General features: G+C 43.6%; 1 long non-coding RNA gene and 1 pseudogene across 1 annotated transcript in view; both read left to right on the top strand.

Annotated features, from left to right (window-relative positions):
- The window catches only part of LOC133244102 (uncharacterized), a 78,362-nt gene that overhangs the window by 36,737 nt on the left and 14,198 nt on the right, over positions 1–27,427 (top strand). The window lies entirely within an intron of this gene.
- On the top strand, positions 12,041–12,764 carry LOC133245305 (ribosomal protein eL22-like 1; annotated as a pseudogene).

Below are 27,427 nucleotides of genomic sequence, written 5' to 3'. Positions count from 1 at the left end.
TTTTCCACAGTTTATTGTGATCCACACAGTCAAAGGCTTTGGCGTAGTCAATAAAGCAGAAATAGATGTTTTTCTGGAACTCTCTTGCTTTTTCGATGATCCAGCGGATGTTGGCAATTTGATCTCTGGTTCCTCTGCCTTTTCTAAAACCAGCTTAAACATCTGGAAGTTCACAGTTCATGTATTGCTGAAGCCTGGCTTGGAGAATTTTGAGCCTTACCTTACTAGCATGTGAGATGAGTGCAGTTGTGTGGTAGTTTGAGCATTCTTTGGCATTGCCTTTCTTTGGGATTGCAATGAAAACTGACCTTTTCCAGTCCTGTGGCCACTGCTGAGTTTTCCAAATTTGCTGGCATATAGAGTGCAGCACTTTCACAGCATTGTCTTTTAGGATTTGAAATAGCTCAACTGGGATTCCATCACCTCCACTAGCTTTGTTTGTAGTGATGCTTTCTAAGACCCACTTGACTTCACATTCCAGGATGTCTGGCTCTAGGTCAGTGATCACACCATCGTGATTATCTGGGTCATGAAGATCTTTTTTATACAGTTCTTCTGTGTATTCTTGCCAACTCTTCTTAATATCTTCTGCTTCTGTTAGGTCCATACCATTTCTGTCCTTTATGGAGCCCATCTTTGCATGAAATGTTCCCTTGGTATCTCTAATTTTCTTGAAGAGATCTCTAGTCTTTCCCATTCTGTTGTTATCCTCTATTTCTTTGCATTGATCACCGAGGAAGGCTTTCTTATCTCTCCTTGCTATTCTTTGGAACTCTGCATTCAGATGCTTATATCTTTCCTTTTCTCCTTTTCTTTTCGCTTCTTTTCTTTTCACAGCTATTTGTAAGGCCTCCTCAGACAGCCATTTTTCTTTTTTGCATTTCTTTTTCTTGGGGATGGTCTTGATCCCTGTCTCTTGTACAATGTCATGAACCTCCATCCATAGTTCATCAGGCACTCTGTCTATCAGATCTAGTCCCTTAAATCTATTTCTCACTTCCACTGTATAATCATAAGGGATTTGATTTAGGTCATACCTGAATGGTCTAGTGGTTTTCCCTACTTTCTTCAATTTAAATTTGAATTTGGCAATAAGGAGTTCATGATATGAGCCACAGTCAGCTCCCGGTCTTGTTTTTGCTGACTGCATACAGCTTCTCCATCTTTGGCTGCAAAGAATATAAGCAATCTGATTTTGGTGTTGACCGTCTGGTGATGTCCATGTGTAGAGTCTTCTCTTGTGTTGTTGGAAGATGGTGTTTGCTATGACCAGTGCGTTCTCTTGGCAAAACTCTATTAGCCTTTGCCCTGCTTCATTCCGTATTCCAAGGCCAAATTTGCCTGTTACTCCAGGTTTTTCTTGACTTCCTACTTTTGCATTCCAGTCCCCCATAATGAAAAGGACATCTTTTTTGGGTGTTAGTTCTAAAAGGTCTTGTAAGTCATCATAGAATCGTTCAACTTCAGCTTCTTCAGCATTACTGGTCAGGGCATAGACTTGGATTACTGTGATATTGAATGGCTTGCCTTGGAAACGAACAGAGATCATTCTGTCATTTTTGAGATTGCATCCAATTACTGCATTTTGGATTCTTTTGTTGACCATGATGGCTACTCCATTTCTCCTAAGGGATTCCTGCCCACAGTAGTAGATATAATGGTCATCTGAGTTAAATTCACCAATTCCAGTCCATTTTAGGTCACTGATTCCTAGAATGTCAATGTTCACTCTTGCCATTTCCTGTTTGACCACTTCTAATTTGCCTTGATTCATGGACCTGACATTCCAGGTTCCTATGCAATACTGCTCTTTACAGCATCAGACCTTGCTTCCTTCACCAGTCACATCCACAACTGGGTATTGTTTTTGCTTTGGTTCCATCCCTTCATTCTTTCTGGAGTTATTTCTCCACTGATCTCCAGTAGCATATTGGGCACCTACCGACCTGGGGAGTTCCTCTTTCAGTATCTTATCATTTCGCCTTTTCGTACTATTCATGGGGTTCTCAAGGCAAGAATACTGAAGTGGTTTGCCATTCCCTTCTCCAGTGGACCACATTCTGTCAGACCTCTCCACCGTGACCCGCCCATCTTGGGTGGCCCCATGGACATGGCTTAGTTTCCTTTAGTTAGACAAGGCTGTGGTCCTAATGTGATTAGATTGACTAGTTTTCTGTGAGTATGGTTTCAGTGTGTCTGCTCTCTGATGCCCTCTCGCAACACCTACTGTCTTACTTGGGTTTCTCTTACCTTGGACGTGGGGTATCTCCTCACGGCCACCCGTCCTGACCTTGAACGTGGAGTAGGTCCTCTAGGCCCTTCTGTACCCATGCAGCAGCCACTCCTTGGACATGGGGTTGCTTCTCTGGGTAGGGACCTTTAAACTCTGTGCCTCAAAACGTGGGGGTGATAATAATATCATCTAATTCATAACGTTGTTGGTACAATTAAATTGTACCAAGAACAGTAGTGGAAGTAATAGTAGTAGTATACTTGCTTGACTTGGCTTCCAGAATCTCATATTCACTCATTTTTTCTGACTTCACTAGCTACTTCTCCTAAACTTTTCCTGCATCCTTCTTATTCCCCTGATCTCTCAGGGTGTCTCGGAGCTCTGTCATTGTACCTCTTTAACTGCATCACTCTCTTGGTGAGCTGATCCAGCCTTATGATTTTAAATACTATCCATGGTGGACACTCTGATGGGCCATCAGATGCACCTTCAAGGAAGGACTTGTGCCCCAGCTGCTAAGGCTGTTGTCAGTGGACAGGCTTCATCTGTCAGCCCTCTCAGGGATTACCTCAGTTGACAGAACCTCCTCGCCTGAGGTCATGTTCTTCTGGAGATGGTCAACATTTGATAACTGGTTGAGGCAAGAGTATCAAGGGCTTACTATCTCAGCCTCACATAGGACAACTCTGACAGCCCATTTCAGCTCCAGAGCTGCTCATGTAGTCATCTCGGGTTGTCAGGCCTGCATCATAGCTCACCTCCCTCCTGCCTTCCAGAGATGTTGATTTCAATGACATTCTCTATTCAACATTCTAAACACAGAAGTCTGCCTTAGAATCTGCTTCCCCCAAAATCCAATGGGATGCTATTTATATGTTGCTCCTGCTACTGCTAAGTCGCTTCAGTCGTGTCCGACTCTGTGCGACCCCATAGATGGCAGCCCACCAGGCTCCCCTGTCCCTGGGATTCTCCAGGCAAGAACACTGGAGTGGGTTGCCATTTCCTTCTCCAATGCATGAAAGTGAAAAGTGAAAGTGAAGTTGCTCAGTCGTGTCTGACTCTTAGCGACCCCATGGACTGTGGCCCACCAGGCTCCTCCGTCCATGGGATTTTCCAGGCAAGAGTACTGGAGTGGGGTGCCATTGCCTTCTCCGATTTATATGTTGATGACTCTCAAATTTATATGTTGATGACTCTCAAATTTTACATCAACAGTCTAATCTTCTCTGAACTCCAAATGATATCGTTAACTGCCTCCTTGGAAATTTAACAGACGTCTCAAATTTAACATACCTAAAATTGGGCTCTTTTTTTAAACTAATTTTTTGTTGAAGTCAAGGCTATGGTTTTTCCTGTGGTCACTTATGGATGTGAGAGTTGGACTGTGAAGAAGGCTGAGCGCCGAAGAATTGATGCTTTTGAACTGTGGTGTTGGAGAAGACTCTTGAGAGTCCCTTGGACTGCAAGGAGATCCAACCAGTCCATTCTGAAGGAGATCAGCCCTGGGATTTCTTTGGAAGGAATGATGCTAAAGCTGAAACTCCAGTACTTTGGCCACCTCATGCGAAGAGTTGACTCATTGGAAAAGACTCTGATACTGGGAGGGATTGGGGGCAGGAGAAGGGGACAACAGAGGATGAGATGGCTGGATGGCATCACTGACTTGATGGACATGAGTCTGAGTGAACTCCTGGAGTTGGTGATGGACAGGGAGGCCTGGCGTGCTGCGATTCATGGGGTCACAAAGAGTCGGACACAACTGAGCGACTGATCTGATGTGATCTGATCTGATAGTTGGTTCACAATGTTTCAGATGTACAGCAAAGTGATTTAATTATGTATATGTAGATATAGGTATATGGAGAAGGCAATGGCACCCCACTCCAGTACTCTTGCCTGAAAAATCCCATGGACGGAGGAGCCTGGTAGGCTGCAGTCCATGGGGTCGCTAAGAGTCGGACACGACTGAGCAACTTCACTTTTACTTTTCACTTTCCTGCATTGGAGAAGGATACGGCAACCCACTCCAGTGTTCTTGCCTGGAGAATCCCAGGGACAGGGGAACCTGGTGGGCTGCTGTTTATGGGGTCGCACAGAGTCGGCACGACTGAAGTGACTTAGCAGCAGATATAGATATAAGAATATATATTCCTTTTCAGATTCTTTTCCATTATAGGTTATTTCCATTATAGGATATCAAATGTATTTCCATCACTGCAGGTGGTGATTGCAGCCATGAAATTAAAAGACGCTTACTCCTTGGAAGGAAAGTTATGACCAACCTAGATAGCATATTAAAAAGCAGAGACATTACTTTGCCAACAAAGGTCCATCTAGTCAAGGCTATGGTTTTTCCAGTGGTCATGTGTGGATGTGAATGTTGGACTTTGAAGAAAGCTGAGCACCAAAGAACTGATGCTTTTGAATTGTGGTGTTGGAGAAGACTCTTGAGAGTCCCTTGGACTGCAAGGAGATCCAACCACTCCATCCTAAAGGAGATCGGACCTGGGTGTTCATTGGAAGGACTGATGCTAAAGCTGAAACTCCAATACTTTGGCCACCTCATGTGAAGAGTTGACTCATTGGAAAAGACCCTGATGCTGGGAGGAATTGGGGGCAAGAGGAGAAGGGGACGACAGAGGATGAGATGGCTGAATGGCATCACTGACTCGATGAGTTTGGGTAAACTCCGGGAGTTGATGGTGGACAGGGAGGCCTGGCGTGCTGGGATTCATGGAGTCACAAAGAGTCGGACACGGCTGAGTGACTGAACTGAACTGAACTGAATAGGTCCTTGTTTTTTATTTATATACAGTGTATATATGTTTATCCCAAATTCCTAATTTATCCCTTCCCCTCTTCCCCTTTGGTAACCATAAGTTTGTTTTCTGTGTCTGTGAGTCTATTTCTGTTCTGTAATGAATTCCTTTGTATCATTATTTTTTTTTTTAGATTCAGAAGTGATACATATTTGTTATTCTCTCTCTGATTTCAGTTAGTAGGATAATCTCTAGGTCCATCCATGGCGCTGCCAATGGCATTGTCTTATTCTGTTTCCTGGCTGAGTAATATTTCATTGTGTGTGTGTGCGTGTGTGTACCGCATCTTCTTATCCATTTGTCTGTTGATAGACATTTAGGTTGTTTCCATGTCTTGGCTATTATAAATAGTGCTGCTGTGAACATTTGTACATGTACCTTTTGGAATTTAGAGTTTTCATCTTTTCTGGATATATGCCCAGCAGTGGGATTGTTGGATCATATGATAACTCTGGGTTGAGTTTTCCTAAGCAGTCTCTGTGCTGTTCCACATAGTGAGTGTACCAACTGACATTCCCACCAACAGGGTAGGTGGGTTCCTTTTTCTCCACACCCTCTCCAGCATTTATTATTTGTAGACTTTTTGACGATGGCCATTCTGACTGGTGTGAGGTTTTGATTTGCATTTCTGTGATAATTAGCAATGTTGAACATCTTCTCATGTGCCTGTTGGACATCTGTGTGTCTTCTTTGGAGAAGTGTCTATTTAGGTCTTTTGCTCATTGTTTGGATTTAAGTTGTAAAACTGCTCTTAATGTTCTCATTTCCAAAACTTTTCTTCTTCTCCTCCCAGTAAATGACAATTCTTTCAGTTGTTCAGACCAAAAACTGGTAACAGTACTTGATTTCCTCTGTTTACTTCATACAGGTGTACCCTAATTCCTGCTATCAGTAAATCCTATCTGCTCTACTATCAAAATGTATTATAAACCACTTATCATTTCCATTGCTAACAGCTTAACCTACACCACAATTATCTCTGCTTTGGACTAATTTTATACTCTTCTAATTGAACTCCCTTCTTGTCTTTTCTTCTTCTACATTCTATTTAATTTATCTTTTATTGTGTGTGTGTCAAAATACAGATTTTGTTGTTGATGAGTAGTTGATTTACAATATTGTATTAGTTTCAGGTGTACAGTATAATCATTCAATATTTTTGCAGATTATGTTCCATTATGGTGTTATTGTTTAGTTGCTAAGTTGTATCCAACTCTTTGTGGCCCCATGGACTGTAGCCCTGCAAGCTCATCTGTCCATGAAATTTTCCAAACAAGGGTACTGGAGTAGGTTGCCATTTCCTCCTCCAGGGGATCTTCTCTACCCAGGAATCGAACTTGCATCCCCTGCATTGGCAGGCAGATTCTTTATGGGTGAGCCACCAGGGAAGCACTATATTCCCTTGTAGGTTATTGCAAGGTAATGGGTATAATTCCCTGTGCTATACAATAAATCCTTGTTGCTTATTTATTTTATATATAGTAATTTGTATTTGTTAACCCCATACCCTAATTTGCCCCTCCCCACTTCCCTCTCCCCTTTGGTAAGCACAAGTTTGTTTTCTATATCTGTAAGTCTGTTTTTCTATGTCTGTGTTTCTGATTTGAATATAAATTTAATTTGTATTTTTAGATTCCATATATAAGTGATATCACATACATTTGTTTTTTTATCTGACTTATTTCACTAAGCATAATATTCTCTAAGTCCGTCCATGTTGTGCAAATGGCAGTATTCATTATTTTTATGGCTGAGTAATATTCCACTGTGTATTTATATAATAATATTATATATACATATGTATATGTATATACACACCTGCTACTGCTAAGTCACTTCAGTCGTGTCCGACTCTGTGCGACCCCATAGACGGCAGCCCACCAGGCTCCCCGTCCCTGGGATGCTCCAGGCAAGAACACTGGAGTGGGTTGCCATTTCCTTCTCCAATGCAGGAAAGTGAAAAGTAAAAGTGAAGTCGCTCAGTCGTGTCCGACCCTCAGCGACTCCATGGACTGCAGCCTTCCAGGCTCTTCTGTCCATGGGATTTTCCAGGCAAGAGTACTGGAGTGGAGCATCTTCTTAATTCAGTTATTTGTGATGAGCACTTGGTTTGCTTCTGTGTCTTGGCCGTTGTAAATAGCAGTGCTAAACATTGGAGTGTGTATCTTTTCAGTTTACCGTTTTTATTTTTTCCAGATTATATACATTAGAGTGAAATTGCTGGATCATTTGGTAGTTCTGTTTTTAGCTTTTTTAAAAAAATCTTTTGGCCATGCATGTGGTATGCGTGTTGGATCTTAGGTCCCCAACCAGGGATCAAACCCTTGGCCCCTACAGTAGAAGCATGGAGTCTTAACCACTGGACTGTCAGGGAAGTCCCTATTTTTAGCTTTTTGAGGAACCACCATACTGTTTTCCATAGTGGCTTTGCCAATTTATGTTCCCACCAACAGTGTACAGGGATTCCCTTTCCTCCAAATCCTCTTCAACATTTGTTATTTGTAGAGTTTTTCATGGCAGTCATCCTGACAGGTGTGAGGTGATACCTCACTGTGGTTTTGAGTTGCATTTCTCTAATAATTAGCCATATCAAGTATATTTTAATATGCCTATTAGCCAGAATCTCTGTGTCTTCTTTGGAAAAATGTCTGTTCGGGTTTTCTGCCCAGTTTTTGATTGTATTATTTATTTCTTTGATATTGAGTTGTGTGTGCTTTTGTATAGTTTGGATATTAACCTCTTGTTGGCTGCATCATTTGCAAATATTTTCTCCTACTCAGTAGGTTGTCTTTTTATATTATTGATGGTTTTTTGCTGAGCAAAAACTTTTAAGTTTAATTGGGACCCATTTGTTTTTTGTTTTTTTTTTTTTTTTTTTGCTTTTATTTCTTTTGCTTGGGAGACTAATCTGAGAAAATATTGCTATGGTTTATGTCAAAGAGTGTTATGCCTGTGTTCTCCTCTAGGAGTTTTATGGCCTTGTGTCTTACATGTAGATCTTTAAACCATTTTGAGTTTATTTTTTATGTGGTATGAGGGAATGTTCTAATTTCAGGGTTTCACTTGTAGCTGTCCAGTTTTCCTAGCACCACGGCTGAGCTGACTGTCTTTTCTCCACTTTGTGTTCTTGCCTCCTTTCGTCATAGACTATTTGACTCTAGATGCGGGAGCTTATTTTTGGGCTCTTTTCTGTTCCATTGATCTGTGTGTCCGTTTTTGTGCTAATACCATGCTGTTTTGCTACATTCTATTTTAGATCGAGTAACTAGAATGATAGTACTAGGTATAAATCACATCATGTCACTCTCCACCTCAACACCCTCCAGTGTGAAAAGAAAAATAAAATTGGTAAATATCTATCCAGACTTAATAGATAAATAAAATGTAGTGTGTGTGTACACACACACAGTGGAATATTATTCAGCCTTATAAAAGAATGAAATTCTGATACATGCCACATCTTGGCCAAACTTTAAAAACATTTTGCTAAGTGAAGTAAGTCAGTCACAAAAGCACAAATGATGTGTGATTATACCTATCTGAGTGGTATCTAGAATAGTAAAATTTTGTTTAGTTGCTAAGTTGTGTCCAGCTCTTTTATGACCACATGGACTGGGGGCCACCTGGCTTCTCTGTCCATGGGATTTATCAGGCAAGAATACTGGAGTACATTGCCATGTTCATCTCCAGGGGATCTTCCTGAGCCAGGGATTGAACCCGCATCTCCCGCTTGGCAGGTGGATTCTTCACTGTGGACTCACCAGGGAAGCCTATTTAGAAGGGAAGTCACACTTAGAAAGACATGAAGTATAATGTGGTTGCCAGGGCCTGGGGGTAGAAGGGAGTAGGAAGCTGTTGTTTAATAGGTATAGAGCTTCAGTCTTGCAAGATAGACAGTCTGGGAGATTGGTTTCCCAATGTGAATATACTTAACACTATTGAACTGTCCACTTAAAAATAATTCAATTCAATTCAGTTCAGTTCAGTCGCTCAGTCATGTCCAACTCGTGACCCCAAGAACCGCAGCATGCCAGGCCTCCCTGTCTATCACCAACTCCCGGAGTTTACCCAAACTCGTGTCCATTGAGTCGGTGATGCCATCCAACCATCTCATCCTCTGTCGTCCCCTTTTCCTCCTGCCTTCAATCTTTCCCAGCATCAGGGTCTTTTCAAACGAGTCAGCTCTTTGCATCAGGTGGCCAAAATACTGGAGTTTCAGCTTCAGCATCAGTCTTTCCAATGGACACCCAGGACTAATCTTTAGGATGGACTGGTTGGATCTTCTTGCAGTCCAAGGGACTCTCAAGAGTCTTCTCCAACACCACAGTTCAAAAGCATCAATTCTTCGGCACTCAGCTTTCTTTATATTCCAACTCTCACATCCATACATGACTACTTTGGCAAAGTAATGTCTCTGCTTTTGAATATGCTATCTAGGTTGGTCATAACTTTCCTCCCAAGGAGTAAGCGTCTTTTAATTTCATGGCTGCAGTCACCATCTGCAGTGATTTTGGAGCCCCAAAAAATAAAGTCAGTCACTATTTCAACTGTTTCCCCATCTATTTCCCATGAAATGATGGGACAAGATGCCATGATCTTCGTTTTCTGAATGTTGAGCTTTAAGCCAACTTTTTCACTCTCCTCTTTCACTTTCATCAAGAGGCTCTTTAGTTCTTCACTTTCTGCCACAAGGGTGGTGTCATCTTCATATCTGAGGTTATTGATATTTCTCCCAGCAATCTTGATTCCAGCTTGTGCTTCATCCAGTTCAGCATTTCTCATGATGTACTCTGCATAGAAGTTAAATAAGCAGGGTGACAGTATACAGCCTTGATGTACTCCTGTCCTGATTTGGAACCAGTCTGTTGTTCCATGTCCAGTTCTAACTGTTTCTTCCTGACCCGCAAGAGGCAGGTCATTAAGATGATAAATTTAATGTTATGTGCATTTTACCACAGTTAGAAAAATATTTTAATTAAAAAAAGAGAAGAAGAAGTAGTGGAGCTAGGATTCAAATCCAGGTCACCTGATGACAGTGCATGCTCCTAACACTAGGCTACATTTGTCCTGCAGGTAATAAGACCCAGGAGACTTAGACAGTTGTTTATCTGGCAGCCCATCTTGCCAGAGCATGTCCCTTTGATTCCACTTATATGAGGTATCCAGAATAGGCAAATTCATAGACAAAAAGAATAGAGGTTACCAAGGGCTGGAAGGAGGAAGGAATCGGGCGTTATTGTTTAATGGGTACAGATTTTCTATTAGAATAATTAAAATGTAGCCCTCACGCCATAGATCATTCTTTTCTCTTGTGACATGACATCTAATAACTGAATAGTGCAAATGGTATTGCCAGAATAAACATTTTTCTGATCGCTACTTCTTGAAATTCATGCTGCTGCTGCTGCTGCTAAGTCGCTTCAGTCATGTCCGACTCTGTGCGACCCCATAGACAGCAGCCCACCAGGCTCCCCCATCCCTGGGATTCTCTAGGCAAGAACACTGGAGTGGGTTGCCATTTCCTTCTCCAAATTCATGAGGGTTCTTCAATTCATAATGAGGTTATAGTTCATTTGGACCCAGACTTACCTATATTGTTCTGTTCTAATAAAGCCCAATCTGAAGATCTCTGCAGAGGTCTTTCAGGGGTTTACTTAAGCACCCACCTACTTTTCATAAATATGTGTAATTTAGTTGGTAACTTGTGTCTGACTCTTTGTGACCCCATCCTTTTGTCCATGGGGTTTCCCAGGCAAATACTGGAGTGGGTTGCCGTTTCCTTCTCCAGGGGATCTTCCCCACCCAGGGATCAAACCCTGTTTCTTGTATTGTAGGTGGATTCTTTACTACTGAGCCACCAGGGAAGCCCCTCATGGATTCTTACTAGGATTACTAGGACTTTAAAAGCCTTAGATTACCTTGTTATTTTATGTCCATCGAATATATAGTTAACATTTTGTTGCATTCTAAAGATGAAGTGAGCTCTAGGACTGGTATCAGTCCATTTAATTTTTTAGCTAAAATATCCAAAGTTTTCAAAGAAAGGTTACAATTCTGTCAAGCCAAAGCTCATTTCCTAGGGCATGATTTAGACCAAAAAGGCAAAGCCCTCACTTGCAGGCTTGAAAGGCTTTATGTTAGCCTTTCATTTTTCCAGGCTTATTTTCAAGCCAGAGGATTCTTGGCTAGGACTCCTAATTATTGTCAGCAATGGGTCCCCAACTTTTCTGAGGTTGCCATTTAACAAAGTTCTCAGTAACTCACCCTCTTCTTTGAAAACCTAAACATGACCAGGCATTGTGTGATACAGATTTTGTTATCCAATCATCTCCTTCAATCTGGAACTAACTAATATTATAGATCTTTTTTTGTTTGTTTGTTTGTGTATGTGTGACCTGGACCTAGGCAGGCCCTTGGTGTTCTGACTCAGTTTCATAGGAATCTGACTCAATTCTGACTCAAAGCATGGAGACTAGTTGCTTAACACAGCTCTCTCTAATAATAGGTTTATAATAACTTTTTTTATGTTGATTTTTTAAACTGAGTACCTTTCAAACCCCAGTGGATTGCAAAATGCCCCTTCTTGTCCTCCTCTTCACCCTGGTCTGGGCTACCATCCACTGGGGGCCTATCTTAGTCCTTTCAAGCTGCTGTAACAAAATCCCACCGACAAGATAAAGTTTTTATAAACAACAGAAATTTATTTCTCACAGTTCTGGAGGTGTGATGTAGAAGATCGGGGTGCTAGCACGGTCCGGTGAGGGCTCTTGTCCAGGCTGTAGGTATCTCATTGTGTCCTCATGTGGCTAGGGTTCTCTCTGGAGCCTCTTTTATAAGTTACTAGTCCCATTTATGAGGATCCCCCCATAACTGAAGCACCTCTCAAAGCCATTACCTATTAATACTACCACCTTTGGTGTTAAAATTTCAACACATGAATTGTGGGGTTCACAGAATCCCAGGGACCGGGGAGCCTGGTGGGCTGCCGTCTATGGGGTCGCACAGAGTCGGACACGACTGAAGTGACTTAGCAGCAGCAGTAGCAGCAGACATTGAGACCATAGCAGAGTCTGTCCTCAGTGGCTGTGAGCTAATTCTCCGTTAAATCAATCATCCAGTCTCTTTCTAATTCCCTGCCCGTCTTCAAGATGATGCCGCAGAAAGACAAGAAGCCTGAGAAGTCAGCCTGGAGGTTTAATTTGGACCAGGCTCATCCAATAGAAGATGGATTTTTGATTCTGGAAATTTTGAACATTTTTTTGTTAGAGAAAGTTAAAGTCAATGGAAAAGCTAGAAGTCTTGGGAATGTCGTTCATATTGAATGCTTCAAGAATAAAAATGATTTTTCCTGAGAAACAGTTCTCCAAAAGCTATTTGAAGTATCTTACCAAGAAATATCTTAAGAACAATCTTCATGGTTGACTTTATGTGGTTGTATCTGACAATGAGACTTATGAACTTTATTACTTCAAGATTAGTCAAGATGAGGGTGGATTTGAATCTGAGGATTAGGTAAAACTGCCCCTTACAGGGCTTTGTTTAGTAATAAAACAAATGAGGCATACAAGAGGAAGAAACATCTAGAAACAGACTTTTAGTTTATTAGTGAATAAAAAACATTGTACTCTATTTTTAAAAAATGAGTCACCCAGGAACGCATACCTGGACTGATTTACCTGTGCTTCCTTCCACCCCATAGATTTATTGTTTCACCTAACTTTGGAAAATCACCAAGAGGTTTGCAAACCATACAGTCTAGACCCCATGCAAAGCCTTCCCTGTGGAGATGAAAAAGGTAGCACCACAGCAGTGTCACAGGAGGTCTGCTGAAACATAAAATTTAAATAAAGCCCAAAGCTTTATAGCATAATACCCCAAATGTTTGTGCTTTGATAAAAAATCACTCATACCAAGAATCAGGAAAATCTCAATGTGAGTGAGAAAAACCAGTAATCAGATACCCATATCTAGATGGTATAGGTGTTAGAATGACTTGTCGAAGAAAGATTTTGAAGCAACCATCATAATAACGTATCAGTGAGCCATTATGAGCACACTTGAAACCCATGAAAACAGAAAGTAAGAAATTAGAAGAGAAGGAAGGGGCAAATGGAGATTTTAGGACTTAAATATAAAATACAATAAGTTCAAACAAAAAGTTCAGTGGATTGGCCCAATAGTAGAACTGTGGAAAGAATCCATGGACTTGAAAATAGAACAATAGAAATTACTCAATCTGAACAACAGAGATAAAAATAGAAAAAAATGAACGTAGAATCAGGGACTTATGGAGCTATATAAAAGATCTTAGTGTTGTGGCACCAGAATCTTGGAAAAAGGGTAGAGATTAAAAAGTACTCAAAGAAATAATGACTGAAAAATTTCCTAAGTTTCCTGAAAATTTGTCCAAAAAACATAAGCTTACAAATTCATGAAACTGATGAACCCAAATATCATAAACCCCAAAACTTTATGCCAGGGCACATCATAGTCAAATGTTTGAAAACTAAAAGCAAAGAAAAAACTCTTGAAAGCAGCAAAAGAGAAAAGATGTATTATTTATAGGAGATAAACAATTTGAATGACAGCAGGTTTTCTTATCAAAATCCATGGAGGCCAGAAAGAGGTGGCATGTTTTTCATGTGTTAAAAGAAATGTCAACCCAGAATTCTGTATCCATCAAACATATCCTTTAGGTATGAAGGAGAAACCAGGACTTTCTCAGAGGGAGGAAAATTAAGAGAACTTTCCCAGAAGACCTATCTTAAAGGAATGGCTAAAGGAAACTCTCTAAACAGAAAGAAAATAATGAAAGAAGAAATCTTGGCACATCAGGAAGGAAGAAAATAAAAGACAAAGATTAAAAGTATAGTGACAACATATTGAGATAAAGAATACTTTGAGGAACTTCCCTGGTGGTCCAGTGGTTAAGAATCCGCCTTCCAATGCAGGGGATGTGGGTTCAATCCCTGGTTGGGGAGCTAAGATCCCACGTGCCACAGGACTACTGAGCCAGAGCATTCTAGAGTCTACGTACCACAACTAGAGAGAAGCCCATGTGCCGCAAGGAAGATGCCAAGTGCTGCAACTAAGACCCAACAGCAAAATAAATAAGATAGGAGCAACCAAAATGTCCATTGACAGAAAAATGGATGAAGAAGATGTGGTACATTTATACAAAGAAACATTACTCAGCCATTAAGGGAGTGCCATCATACCATTTGCAGCAACATGGATGGACCTAGAGATTGTCATCCTATTGTCATCCTGAGTGAAGGAAGTCGGACAGAGAAGGAGAACTGTTGTATGACATCCCTTATATGTGGACTCTAAAAAGAAACAATACGAATGAACTTACAAAGCAGAAAGAGAGAACAAACTTGTGGTTGGTGGGCAAAAGGGATCGTTAGGGAATTGGGGGTGAGCATGTACACACTGCTATCTTCAAAACGGATAACCAACAAGAATTTATTTTATAGCACATGGAACTCTGCTTGATGTTATGTGGCAGCCTGGATGGGAGGGGAGTTTGGGGGAGAATGGATACATGTGTATGTATGGCTGAGCCCCTTTGTTGTTCACATGAAACTGTCACAGCATTGTTGATCGGCAATATCCTAACACAAAATAAAAAGTTAAAAAAAAAGACTACTTCGAATTGCTACTATAGGTGGAGAGAAGTCCCGCTAACCCATATCAGAGAATTTAAATTGTGTTTTTGTAAGTCCTTACAGTTTTGTTTGATACTTTCTTCTGCAGTATATCCCATTTATGCTGACTGATTAAATCATAATGAATTGTTTTAACTTTGTGATTTTAATTTTCAATTATATTTATGTTCACTATAAATCTTTAAAAAATATTAATATGAAATTTTAAATTGTCTTTAAAAAAATAAAAAATTGTGTTTAATAAGTTGTCTGTCTAAAAAAAATATATATATAACTTACCTAACCCTATAGGAGTGAAATCATTATGACCGGCTCAATAAATTCAGAGAAAAATATTGTCAAAAAAAAGTAATTAAAGGAATACTCAATTAGAAAGAGAAAGTAGATCGTGGGTGAATTGAATAGAATATAGACTTTTAGAGTCAGAAAGACCTACATTCAAATTATGATCATGTCATAAAATTTCCTGAAAGTTTGACTCTTCAGAGACTGTTTCTTCTTTTGTAAAATGAATTGTTTAGAAGATTAAAGGAGGTACTGCTTATCAACAAGCTGTCTACCACATAATAGGGGCTCAATACATAACTGTTACTGATAACATTTACATAGGATATATATACATCCTTAAAAGTCCTGTACTAGTGGAAGACATAAAAAGAGAGGATCTGTTTGGGAAAACATATGAACTAATACTTGTATTTTAAGAAGTCCCAAAAGGTTAAAATCTATACTACATAAATACCTTATTCAAAGTTATACTTTGTTTTATTCATTTTTTAAAAATTATTTATAAAAGTAATATTTTTAATTGAGAAAGAAAATCACACAAAAAAATAATAGTAAGAAATCAAGAGATGAGACAATGAGATGAGATGGGACAAACAAGATGAGGTTATAAGGGCCCTGCATGAGTGCTTTTTGAATTAGCAGCAGACACTACTTCTCCCAAACCACTCATCTGTAAAATTGTCCCTGTCAACCACACTTGGGTATGACCAGTGTGGGAACAATAAAAGGCACACAAAAATGATACTTTTCCTAAATGTGCCATATTATCAATCTTATATTTAATTTTGTTAAGCTTTGACATGTGCAGAATTCCATCAAAATGTCTCTGTGTAATTTCATGGGAAGTATATTTAACCAAAGCTCTCTTTGGCTGATCTTGAAGGAACCATTTTCCAAGCTTGTTTGCCCAGCTGCTGCTTGGAACCCGTGGGGCTAGGATGAAATCAGTGATGAGGTTGGCAGGTGATCAGCCAGCCTTGAACAGAATATTTCAGATAATCGCCTGTATATTGCTTTTTAAGCTTCTGTAGTTTTAACTTTAATAGATTTTTAATATTTTAAACATGTTTTAAAGTTCACATATTTTTAGTTTTTGCACAAAGGCTCAAGTTGGATCCAAGTTTTTGTCCTGCTATTGCAGTGAGAAGGTACAGGACTTGTTTTTAGTCCCATCGTCCTCACTGAACAGTGGCGCCTGTGGCCAGTCTTCCCGGGCCCTGCTAACGTGGGCACTGCAGCACAACTCAAAAGTTGGCCACATTTGGTTATTTGACTGTGTCAGCTCTACACATTCCACTTAACATTGCTGACTTTTGAGTCACCCGTAGAGACATGACTTCCTGCTTCTTCTCGGCAGCTGAGAAGACTGAACATCATAAAGGAGCTAGTCAAGGCCACATACGTGCCTCTGCCATTCAAATTTTGAGTCCTTTTCCATTAACACACAGACAGCACTGACACTTGAAACATGCCACTAGTTAAATGCCTAGATGTGAAGAAAAAATAAATAAGATTATGCTTAAAATAGGCCCTCAATAGATAGAAAATGAATAAGAAGAGATAACTCATAAACAGAAAAAGAGTAGACTACTATGCACAAGTAGAAGGGAAAATGTTTATCTTTAAGAATTTTTTTTCCAGGTGTGACAGCATTTAATTAATGAAAGAAAAAATTACATTTCCCTGTGACTTCTCTGGTAGTCCAGTGGTTAAGACTCTGCACTTTCACTGTAGAGGCGTGGGTTCGATCCCTGGGCAGGGAACTAAGATTTTGCATGTCACAGGGCCCATTGCGCGTGCGCATGCGCACACACACACACACACACACACACACACACACACATTTCCAGCCTCAGTCTATACTTGTAGGATCTACTATTCTATTGAGATTTTCTTGGGCAGTGTGTCATCTAAGGTGATCTAAGAATAATTTTTTTGAACAATAACATCTCTTAATTATTAAAAAAAAAACCTTATAAAAAATGTTTAATGAAAATGCCCAATTCTGATGAAGCTGAGGTGAAATAGGCGCATTCATCTAGGGCTGCAGCAGCTCAAGTTGATACAAAGTAGACTTGAAAGGCCAGAATCTCATGAAAAATAATGCAGAATAGTTTTGTATTGTATTACTCCCAGAATATATGATTAATAGTTTGATTTCCTTAACAGTAAATTAATGTGTGTGTGTGCATGTGCTCAGTCAAGGCTGACTCTTTGTGACCCCATGGACTGTAGCCCACCAGGCTCTTCCCTCCATGGAATTTTCCAGGCAAGAATACTGGAGTGAGTTGCTGTTTCTTCCTGCAGGGAATCTTCCTGACCCAGGGATCGAACCCATGTCTCATGCATCTCCTGCATTGGCAGGCGGATCCTTTACTACTAGCTTCACCTGGGAAGGACAAATTAATATGTACAGGATAACAAACTACAAAAATGTACAGGTTGGGCTTACAGCCTTTTTTGAGGTGGTCAGTTCTGAGGAGTCCAAAGAATTAGCTCACCACTTCAGCTTTTCCAGCCAGTCTGAGTGTCCCATATCAAATGCCTTTCTACTCAGAGTACCTAGAACACCCAGAGGGGTTTCAGTTCCTTGTGCAAAACCCTAACCACTGAATGGGTTTGATAACATAGGGAGCAGTGTAATAGACTCAACCGGATGAAAATAGCATTACTGCTTGCTACTGTGAGTTTCTCTCAGTTCATTTCAGTCAGTCACTCAGCTGTGTATGACTCTGTGAACTTATGGACCGCAGCACGCCAGGCCTCCCTGTCCATCACCAACTCCCAGAGTTTACCCAAACTCATGTCCATTGAGTCGGTGATGCCATCCAGCCATCTCATCCTCTGTCATTCCCTTCTACTCCTGCCTTCAGTCTTTCCCAGCATCAGGGTCTTTTCAAATGAGTCAGCTCTTTGCATCAGGTGGCCAAAGTATTGGAGTTTAGGCTTCAACATCAGTCTTTCCAATGAATACCCAGGACTGATCTCCTTTAGGACTGTTTGGATCTCCTTGCAGTCCAAGGGACTCTCAAGAGTCTTCTCCAGCACCACAGCTCAAAAGCATCAATTCTTCGGCACTCAGCTTTCTTTATAGTCCAACTCTCACATCCATACGTGACTACTGGAAAAACCATAGCCTTGACTAGATGGACCTTTGTTGGCAAAGTAATGTCTCTGCTTTTGAATATGCTATCTAGGTTGGTCATAACTTTCCTTCCAAGGAGTAAACATCTTTTAATTTCATGGCTGCAATCACCATCTGCAGTGATTTTGGAACCCCAAAAATAAAGTCAGCCACTGTTTCCCCATCTATTTGCCATGAAGTGATGGGACCAGATGCCATGATCTTCGTTTTCTAAATATTGAGCTTTAAGCCAACTTTTTCACTCTCCTCTTTCACTTTCATCAAGAGGCTCTTTAGTTCTTCACTTTCTGCCACAAGGGTGGTGTCATCTTCATATCTGAGGTTATTGATGTTTCTCCCGGCAATCTTGATTCCAGCTTGTGTTTCATCCAGCCCAGAGTTTCTCATGATGTAGTCTGCATATAAATAAGCAGGGTGACAATATACAGCCTTGATGTACTCCTTTTCCTATTTGGAACCAGTCTATTGTTCCATGTCCAGTTCTAACTGTTGCTTCCTGACCTGCGTACAGTTTTCTCAAGAGCTAAGGCAACCTAAATCCCTCTTAATACTAAAAAGCTTATTTACTTCTTGTCGATCCCTTGCTGAATAGCTACAATGTTGAGCTCCAAATCAAGTGTCAGGACTTAATATCTCTGCTAGAGAAAGGTGCATCTTAGGCCAGACTGGTGGTACCTGGGACCTAACCATGGCCCTCCCTACCCCACAGGATGGTGTTTGAAAGGCCCTCATGATGAGTCCCTGGGAGAAGTTTTGTGCAGTTGGATGATACACTTGGTCACATTAAACTCCAAGCTAACATCCATCTGGTTGATACTGTGCTGCTAAGTCTATTAATACCTACAATGGGTGATTAGCCATTAACAAATCATGTTATTGTTCTACTCTAACCACCTGTCATAAAATATTCAGAGCGAAAAACGAGTTCCAGTTTAAATGGTCTGGGCCTCCCAGGTGGCACCCGTGGTGAATAACCTGCCTGCCAGTGCAGGAGACCGAGAGATGCCGATTTGATCCCTGGGTCACTAAGATCCCCTGGAGAAGGGCATGGCAGTCCACTCCAGTATTCTTTTCTGGAGAATTCCCATGGACAGAGGAGCCTGGCAGGCTACAGTCCATAGGGGTCGCAAAGAGTTGGACACAACTGAAGTGACTTAGCACGCACGCATACATGCAGGCCTTTGGTCCAGTTCGGTAGGGAGCTCAGGTTTTATCATATTTTTGCATAGGCTAGATGTGGACCACAAACGGAAGAGTTCCAGGAGAAGCACCAAATGGCCCACCTCACACTAAGGTAGGGGCCTAGGTGGTGCAGGAATATGTGATGGGAGGAATGTCCAGAGCCCTCCATATGGCTAGTCCTATCCCTAGCCTGACACTGACTCTGTAAGAGGTCCAGAGCCCTCCCGATGGCTAGTCCTATCCCGAGCCTGACACTGACTCTGTGAGAGGCCACCTAGGGCTTGCTTGATGGCGGAGTAGAGTATCTATCCTTCCCGAGGTATTTGCACCCTTATCAAGAGAGATACTTCTGAGAGGCTTCCCTGGTGGCTCAGATGGTAAAGAATCTGCCTGCAATGCAGGAAACCCAGGTTCAATCCCTGGGTTGGGAAGATCCCCTGGAGAAGGAAATGGCAACCCACTCCAGTATTCTTGTCCTTGGAGAATCCCAAGGACAGAGGAACCCAGCAGGGTAGCTGAATCTTCTGGAAACTCCCTGGGTAAAGCGGGTATTGATATTTTTCAGGAGGCTCTCCTTTAGGCAGACAAGATTTCTTTCTGTATCTTTTAAAGCTTAAAATTTTCACTTTACCAACTGTGAGGGGCTCAGTGGCTCCACACCTCTCACCCTCCCAAACACTTGACTGGCTTCCTTACTTAGCATGCTATCGGCTGTGTTTTGAGAGAAAGCAGAATCTACGTGTCCTGAAACCGAGGCTCTGAAATACGTACTGAGACAGGAGGGAAGTTGGAAGCCTACAATCCTTAAAGAATGACACAGCTGTTGAGAAAACTGACTATGACAAAAACTGGGTAGAGCAAAGTAGTCCTAAGATGGCAGAAGATTCGATGTGCAGTGGTCCTGAGCCTCATTATAAGCTCATTGTAAAAGGTTAACATGTGCTGCAAGAACACACCCACAGGCACCATGGCAGTTCCGAGGTATTTCATAAAAGGCCAAAAAGTGAGTGGCCCAATTCCTGGAATTCCCTGTCTCTTCCCCAAAATAGTTGTAGCAATCTTCCTGCTTGTTAGCCTCAGAAGTTACCCAGCCCTTAAAAACTAGCCACCCCATGCGTCAGGGCGGCTCTCGCCCTCTGAGATGGAAGGCTTCTGCCTGTGGAATGTGTCTCTCTCTGCAGACCTGCTGTCACGGCACTGTGGCTCACTCCGGAAGCCAGGACCCTCGCTTGGTATCCATTCCAGGGACTCACTTAAGACCTAGGACATGACCATCCCCGTCCCCCATTTTCCTGCAACATCTCTACAAAGGAAGAGGAAGAAGGTAGTCCCTCTCTCCTTCCCCACTTTTCCTTTGATTATAAAAATGTAGGCAACTTAGTTCTTGAGCCCTTCTGCCTACCCGTTTCTATCCCTCACAAGTGTAGTATGTTAATAAATCTACACAAATTAGCTACTAAACCACCACCACCACTTCTTACCTATCACTTTACCCCTCACTGAATTCCTTTTGCTCTGAGACATAACAAACTTGAGCTTCATTCAGTCCTGGGACAAGTTGTGCAGTTTCAATACAGTAGCCATTCTGCTGTATTCTACTGATCTAAGCAAGACACAAGAACAGACCAGACTCAAAGACTGGAGAAATAGACTATACTTCTGAGGGAGGGAGAGCGAAGAATCTGTAGCCATATTTAATCTTCCACAAAGAGTTTGACTGGTATACGGAGTTGTTATTGTTGTTTATTTGCTAAGTCATGTCCAACTCTTTGCGACCCCATGGGCTGTAGCCCACCAGGCTCTCTGTCCATGGGATTCTCCAGGCAAGAATACTGTAGTAAGTTGCCATTTCCTTCTCCAGAGGGTCTTCCCAACCCAGCTATCGAACCTGTGTCTCCTGAATTGCAGGCAAATTCTTCACCACTGAGCCACTGGGGAAGCCGGGAACATGGGTTAGGTGAAGGCAAACCATCCTTTGCCTTACTGAGCTGGAGTCTTGAAGGAGCCATAAACCTCCTTCCGTACACACTGCTCTGCTCCCTTTAGAAAGAAATCAGCAAAAGCCTGATCACTCCCAAAAATGTTCACCCGAAGCTCCCAGCATCTCTCCCTTCTCACAACCTCTCTCTGTTCTGTAGCTAAACTACAGCCAGGCTCTATGAGCTTGATTTGTTTTTGTTTGTTTTTTAATTTTGTTACTTGTTTTTGGCTGTGCTGGGTCTTCCTTGCTGTGCATGGGCTTTCTCTAGTCGCAGAGATTAGGAGCTATTCTCCAGTTGGGGCATGCAGGCTTTTCATTGCGGTGGCTTCTCTCGTTGCAGAGCATTGGCTTTAGGCGTGCGGGCTTCGGTAGTTGCAGCACACAGGCCGAGTACTTGTGGTTCACTGGCTCAGTTGCCCTGAGACATGGGATTTTCCTGGGCCAGGGAGCAAACCTGTGTTCCCTGTATCGGCAGGCAGACTCCCAACCACTGGGCCGCAGGGGAGTCGGCTCTGTGATTCTGGGCGTGCCACTTTTCCTCTCTGGCCATCCCTCTCAGACACCCACTGCTCTCCCCACCTTTCACAGCCTGAGAAGTCAGCTCAGAATGAGTTGAGTGGAAAATCAGGAAAGCTCTTTGAGGCTCCTTAGACCTCCCAGTCACAAAAGAAAATTTAGGATAACAAATCTGGGTGGAAAATGAACGATAGAATGGAAGGGCCTGGTGGGGGCACTCACAGGAAGTGGCATGGAAGGGAGCTAAGAACAGAAAGTCACCTTTAACTTCCCTGCCTCAGAGGGGTCACATGCTGCCCTAGGCATTAACTGTAACACTTGGGGCCAGTTGTCTTGCTGAGATGATAGCAACTAATAGCCCATAATTACCCATAATGACTTCACAGGGCTCAGCTCAGGTAGGAGCCCTGGCATTTCCAGGTAATGGCTTTTATTCCCTTTTAATTTTGAGTGTGTTAGCTCCCTGTATGGATTGAAAGGCATTCATTAACACAAGTGCCTTTGATAATTAGGTTGATTTTGACTCATGTGCTTTTCATTAACTACTTCAAGTCAGTATGGGTTAGGGCCCCACTTCTGGGCCAGGACAACAGAGACAGAAAACTCAAAGTTTTCTCAAAAGGGGTCGTTGGTGTCCAGAGAAGACAGAGGGAGCTTCATTGCTGTGCTCTTGGGGGAAGAGGAAAAGCAGACGGAAGACGCTTGAGGGGACAGCTGCAAGGGACAGCACCCACAGGCTGAGCCTGTTTTCTCATTGGTGAATTGAGGCTTACAATCGGAATTGATCAGGGATTCCTGCCTGCATTTTTATTCATGTAAGGACGAAAGGCTTCCCTGGTGGCTCAGTGGTAAAGAATCTGCCTGCCAATGTAAGAGACGCAGATTCGATCCCTGGGTCAAGAAGATCCCCTAGAGAAGGAAATGGCAACCCACCCCAGTGTTCTTGCCTGGGAGATCCCAGGGATGGAGGAGCCTGGCAGGTTACAGTCCATGGGTTTGCAAAAGAGTTGGACACAACTTAGCAACTAAAACAACAAGGAAAAATAGTGAGGTGAGACTTTGAAATTAAGTGGGAGTCCTGACATGGACAGCTCATAGATCCAGGTAATCTCTGCCTGGTTTGTCTTTGACTGGGCTATTTTACAACCTGTAGAGGTAAAAGTTTAAATACACACGCATGCATGCATGCCTAGTCACTTCAGTCGTGTCTGAATCTTTGCGACCCTATAGGGTGTAGCCTGCCAGGCTTCTGTGTCCATGGGATTCTTCAGGCAAGAATACTGGAGTGGGTTGCCATGCCCTCCTCCAGGGGATCTTCCCGACTCAGCGATCGAACCCAAACCCTGGTCTCTCAGTCTCCTGCATTGGTAGGCGGGTTCTTTACCACTAATGCCACCTCATAGTAGGGCAATTAATTCATTTCTAAAGAAATGCAAACTGGCCATTTCACAATGGATGCTATTGATTCCTATGGGTATTGGCCAGTTTTGCCAGTTCTTTGAATTTCCAACTATTTGTTTATTCATTTTGACATTCCTTATCTGACTATAAATCTGTAGTCCTTTGGCATTCTTTGGACTTGGTTGTAATACCTCAGGGCTTCCTCATTAAATAATGAGTTAAGTTTTTGACACAGGTGCATTTTGTATCTGAGTAAGAGGTGTATCCTCTTCACATCTTACAGAGAAGCGTAGGTGATCCAGAGAGGGGATGGGACGTTCTCAGGATCACACAGCTTATTTGTGCCAAAGCTGTCACCAGAAGCAGGTTCTTTTGACTTATCTGTGTTTGGTAATCCCTGATGTAACTCACAGAATTGTCATGAGAGCCAGAAGGTGGAAGAGAAAAAATGGTGTGAAAAGTGAGACACGCTGCTGTGAAGAGGTGAGGGGTTCTTGTGTAGCAGGTCAGGGTGGGGAGTGGAGGCTTATCAGGTCCTGGGTTTCAGCCCCACCCACCAGGCGTGTGAGCATGGCCAGGTCATTCCGCCTCCCTCAGTCTTATTACCTGCCCTGCTTACGTCACAGAGCCCTGGTAAAGAGGAGGTGAGGTGAGAAAGGGCGCTTGCAAAAGAGTTCTGATGATTTTTTTAAGTGTACCCATGTATTCTGATACTCCTCTCTTCAAGAGATGGAGCCGCATTCCCCTTGCTTGCATGTGGGCTGTATTTTGTTAGATGTGACTCAATTCTGACAGGGTAAAGCAGAAGTGAGGGTTTGTTGTGTGTGTGACTAGGTCATGAGATAGCATGGTGGCTTCCACTTGGCTAAGCTGTCTCTTGGGTTTCTCTTGGGGGGAAAGCCAGCTGCCCTGTCTTGAGAAAACTCAGACAGGAGAGGCCTTCATGAGGAACAGAGGCCTCCAGCCAACAGCCACGTGTAGTCAGTTTGAGAGATTTCAGGGCTGATCAAGGAAAAAGATAACCAGGAGGTTGGCAGTAGCAGACAATGAGCTTTATTTGGGTTTACACTGGTAAAAGGGCTTTCAAGTCCTTTATAACATGAGACCTTCCATGGTCAGTCACTTGGGGCCATCACCGAGAAGAGGAGGGCAAGGAAACTCCTGGAGGAGAGGGAGATGGAGAGACCCCCTCATGCCTAGATGATGTGGTCCAGCAACGTGATGGGGAGTCTCACGATGAGAGAGCCCCAAGGGGCAGCGGTAGCTTGGATCGTCAGTAGCCCCAGAGTTTACTGTACTGATGGCTTGCAGATGGGATTCAGTGTGGGGAGGAATGCAAAGCAAGCAGGGTCCAAATGGCTAGAGATAAATTTAAAACAACTGGGGGTATAAAAATTTGAATTTGGCACCAGTAGGCTCTTGAGCCAATGGTCTCAGCTGGCTGTGAGGGGCCATCTTTGCCTCATTAAATAACCGTGTCCATCTTAGAAGCAGAGACTTCAATCCCAATCAAGCCTCAGGTGACTGTAGCCCCAGAAGAACTTGACTGAAATTTCGTGAGAGACTCTGAGCCACAACAACCCAGCTGCCACATTTCTAACCCCCAGACACTGTGTGAGATACAAATGCTTGTTGTCTTAAGCTACTAAGCTTTGGGATCTTTGTTCCACAGCAGTAGATAACTGATACAGATGCACAAAGCCAATCAAGTGGCAATAAAGGCTGGCTTTGTGCTCACTCACTCGTTCTCCCAGGAGACCAGTTGTTGCTTTGGGACCGAAAAGGCACAAATCCCATTAGCAGCAGCCGCTTGCTTTCTAAATTATTTAGCCCTCCTTTGCCTTCATCCACGCCCCAGATCTTTTAAAATATTAAGACTTTAAATAGGCTTGGGCTTCAGCTTGGGAACCTATCGATACATTTCTCTCCCACCCTGCCACACTCTCCTCAGCCCAAAGCCAGAACGGTCTTAAAGAAAGCTGTGTCTGCCCTGATTGATCTTTCCCCTCGGCTGTGGCTCAGTGTGATTGACTCCAGCTGAGTTCTAAGTAGGGACTTGGCTTCACCAGTCCTGGGAGCTGGATGATGGCACTGCCAAGTTGGCGGACACCTGTCCCCTTCCAGTCTCACCACCCTCAGCCTGGATGTTCTTTCAGGGCTCTGGCTTGAATCTCTCCTGATCCAGCTTAAATCTGCACCCTTCTCACTTTCTCGACAAAGGAGTTTCTTCCCAGCAAATGCAGCCTCCTGTTTGCCCCAGCTCATGGGGCTTTGTCAGAACTGGTGGTCTGAGCAGCTCCTCTCGCTCCCAGCATGGCCCATTGACCCCCTCCCAGAAGAGGACAAAACCCACACTGTGTGTGGCATGCTTCATCATCAGCCAACTGTCAGCTCCCTTGCTGCCCCAGGGAGGCCGGTGAAGCTTCTGGGGATCCCTGCACCCCACACAGCTGAGACCAGGAGAGGAGTCCCAAGCTCTCTTCTCAGCTCTGTCCTCTGCTCTCCTAGGGTGGCTCCCCTTGATCTCTCTGTCCTCACCTGCTAGTCGAGTGGGGGGCATCTGTCTGTCTGGGCTGCAGAAGCTTGAGTCTCCATTTGACCTGTAGAAAAGCCAAGACAGGCAGTCCAGCTTGGCTGGGTCCCTGGGACTGGAGTTCCTGCTCGGTGCTCAGTCCCCCAGACAGCCAGGCTAGCCCTCACCTTCCACCCAGACCCTGCACTGGGGGTGGGAAAAGTGGGCCCTGGGATTCAGGGATGGTTCCCTCCTGTTTCCCAGCCTCCCCTGGGGTTCTTCCCCCATCTCCTCTGTCTAGTGAACTGGGACACTTCCTTCTGAGCTCAGTGCAGAGGCCACCTTCTCTGATCCTTCCCTGTCCCCTCAGAGGAGGACTGGAGGACCCCTCCAGCCCCTTCCCATCCTATCCCGGTGCTTTGGGGTCACTCCCAATTTACACTTATTCTCTCTCCCCCTGTTGGTTTCTCACCTCCAGCCAGGACAGGAAAGGGCCCCTGGTGCTCATGGCTGTGTCTGTATTTCAGCCCTTCCTGGTTGTTGCAGCCGTAAGTTTGAGAACTGCTTGGCGAATTCCCAGCCTCTCCTGACTAGGGTCAGCTTAACATACCCCAGCTTGGGCTACTGGAAGGGAGGGCGCAAGATCCGGCTCAGCCCAGGAATACCTCAGAAGGGCCTTGGAAATGTCTGACTGGAGCCAGCGGCTGACTGGGCTGCTTACAGAAGGCCATGGGCTGTCCAGGCCATGGGGTGACGGTCTTACTACGCGTCGGCTCTGCTGTCAGGGAGCGGTGCGGCGCCTCGGCTGTGGGTCACGTGCACGTCCTCAGGGCTGCTGAGGGGCCGGGGCAGGGTCTACACATCCTGTGTTCCTCACAGCCGGGCCCGTCCTGGCCCCACACAGAACCTTGTGCTGTGGCTCTGCCTGGCAGGAGCTGACTGGTGTGAGAAGAGCCGTCAAGCAGTCCCCACTGTGCAGGCACCGGAAGGGCCACTCTGAGATGACATGTCCCTTCACAGTCAGCGTTCCGCCAGGGCCCCATCAGCCGGGTCAGATCTAACCGCGTCACTGTGCTGGGAGGGAGGCTGCGCTAGGTGACTCCTGTAAGCTGTCAGTTGGTCGGTATGAATTCCTTTCCACCACAGTTTAATACCTGAGTAAGTAAAGTTCCTGTGGTGAGCCCTTAGGTGATAGGTGAGGGAGGTAGTTTTTGGACAGTGGATCCAGGTCAGCGTTTCTGAAATCACTGCTCCTGGACAGTTAGTACCCTGTTCCTCTAACTGAGCTGGGTCACCCCAGCTGACCTGTCCCTGAGAGGTAGGAGCCAGGGTCCTGATGGGGGTGGTCTGTTTCCTCTACCCCTTCCTCTCTGCCCTCCCCTGGGAGTTCCATAGAAGGAGTGAGTAAGGAAGAGGCATCCAGAGTCAGACTGTCTCTTTAATTATCATCCAGAAGTTCCAAGAGAAACCAGCTCATTCCAGTTCCCACCACGCAGAAAAGTGAAAGTCGCTCAGTCTTGTCCGACTCTTTGCAACCCTGGGGTAGCAAGAGACTAGCCTCACCTGAGGAGGGCTCACGGGTGCTCTGAATGGAGCACCTCCCACCACGCAGAAGCCCTAAGGAAAACTTAAAATCCTGTCTCCTTTTTTTGTGGGGGGTGGAGGGTAAGCAATTAATG

Source organism: Bos javanicus, chromosome 3 (genome assembly GCF_032452875.1).
Source record: "Bos javanicus breed banteng chromosome 3, ARS-OSU_banteng_1.0, whole genome shotgun sequence".
In the NCBI taxonomy this organism is placed as follows: domain Eukaryota; kingdom Metazoa; phylum Chordata; class Mammalia; order Artiodactyla; family Bovidae; genus Bos; species Bos javanicus.
This window is presented reverse-complemented; position numbering and strand designations above follow the sequence as displayed.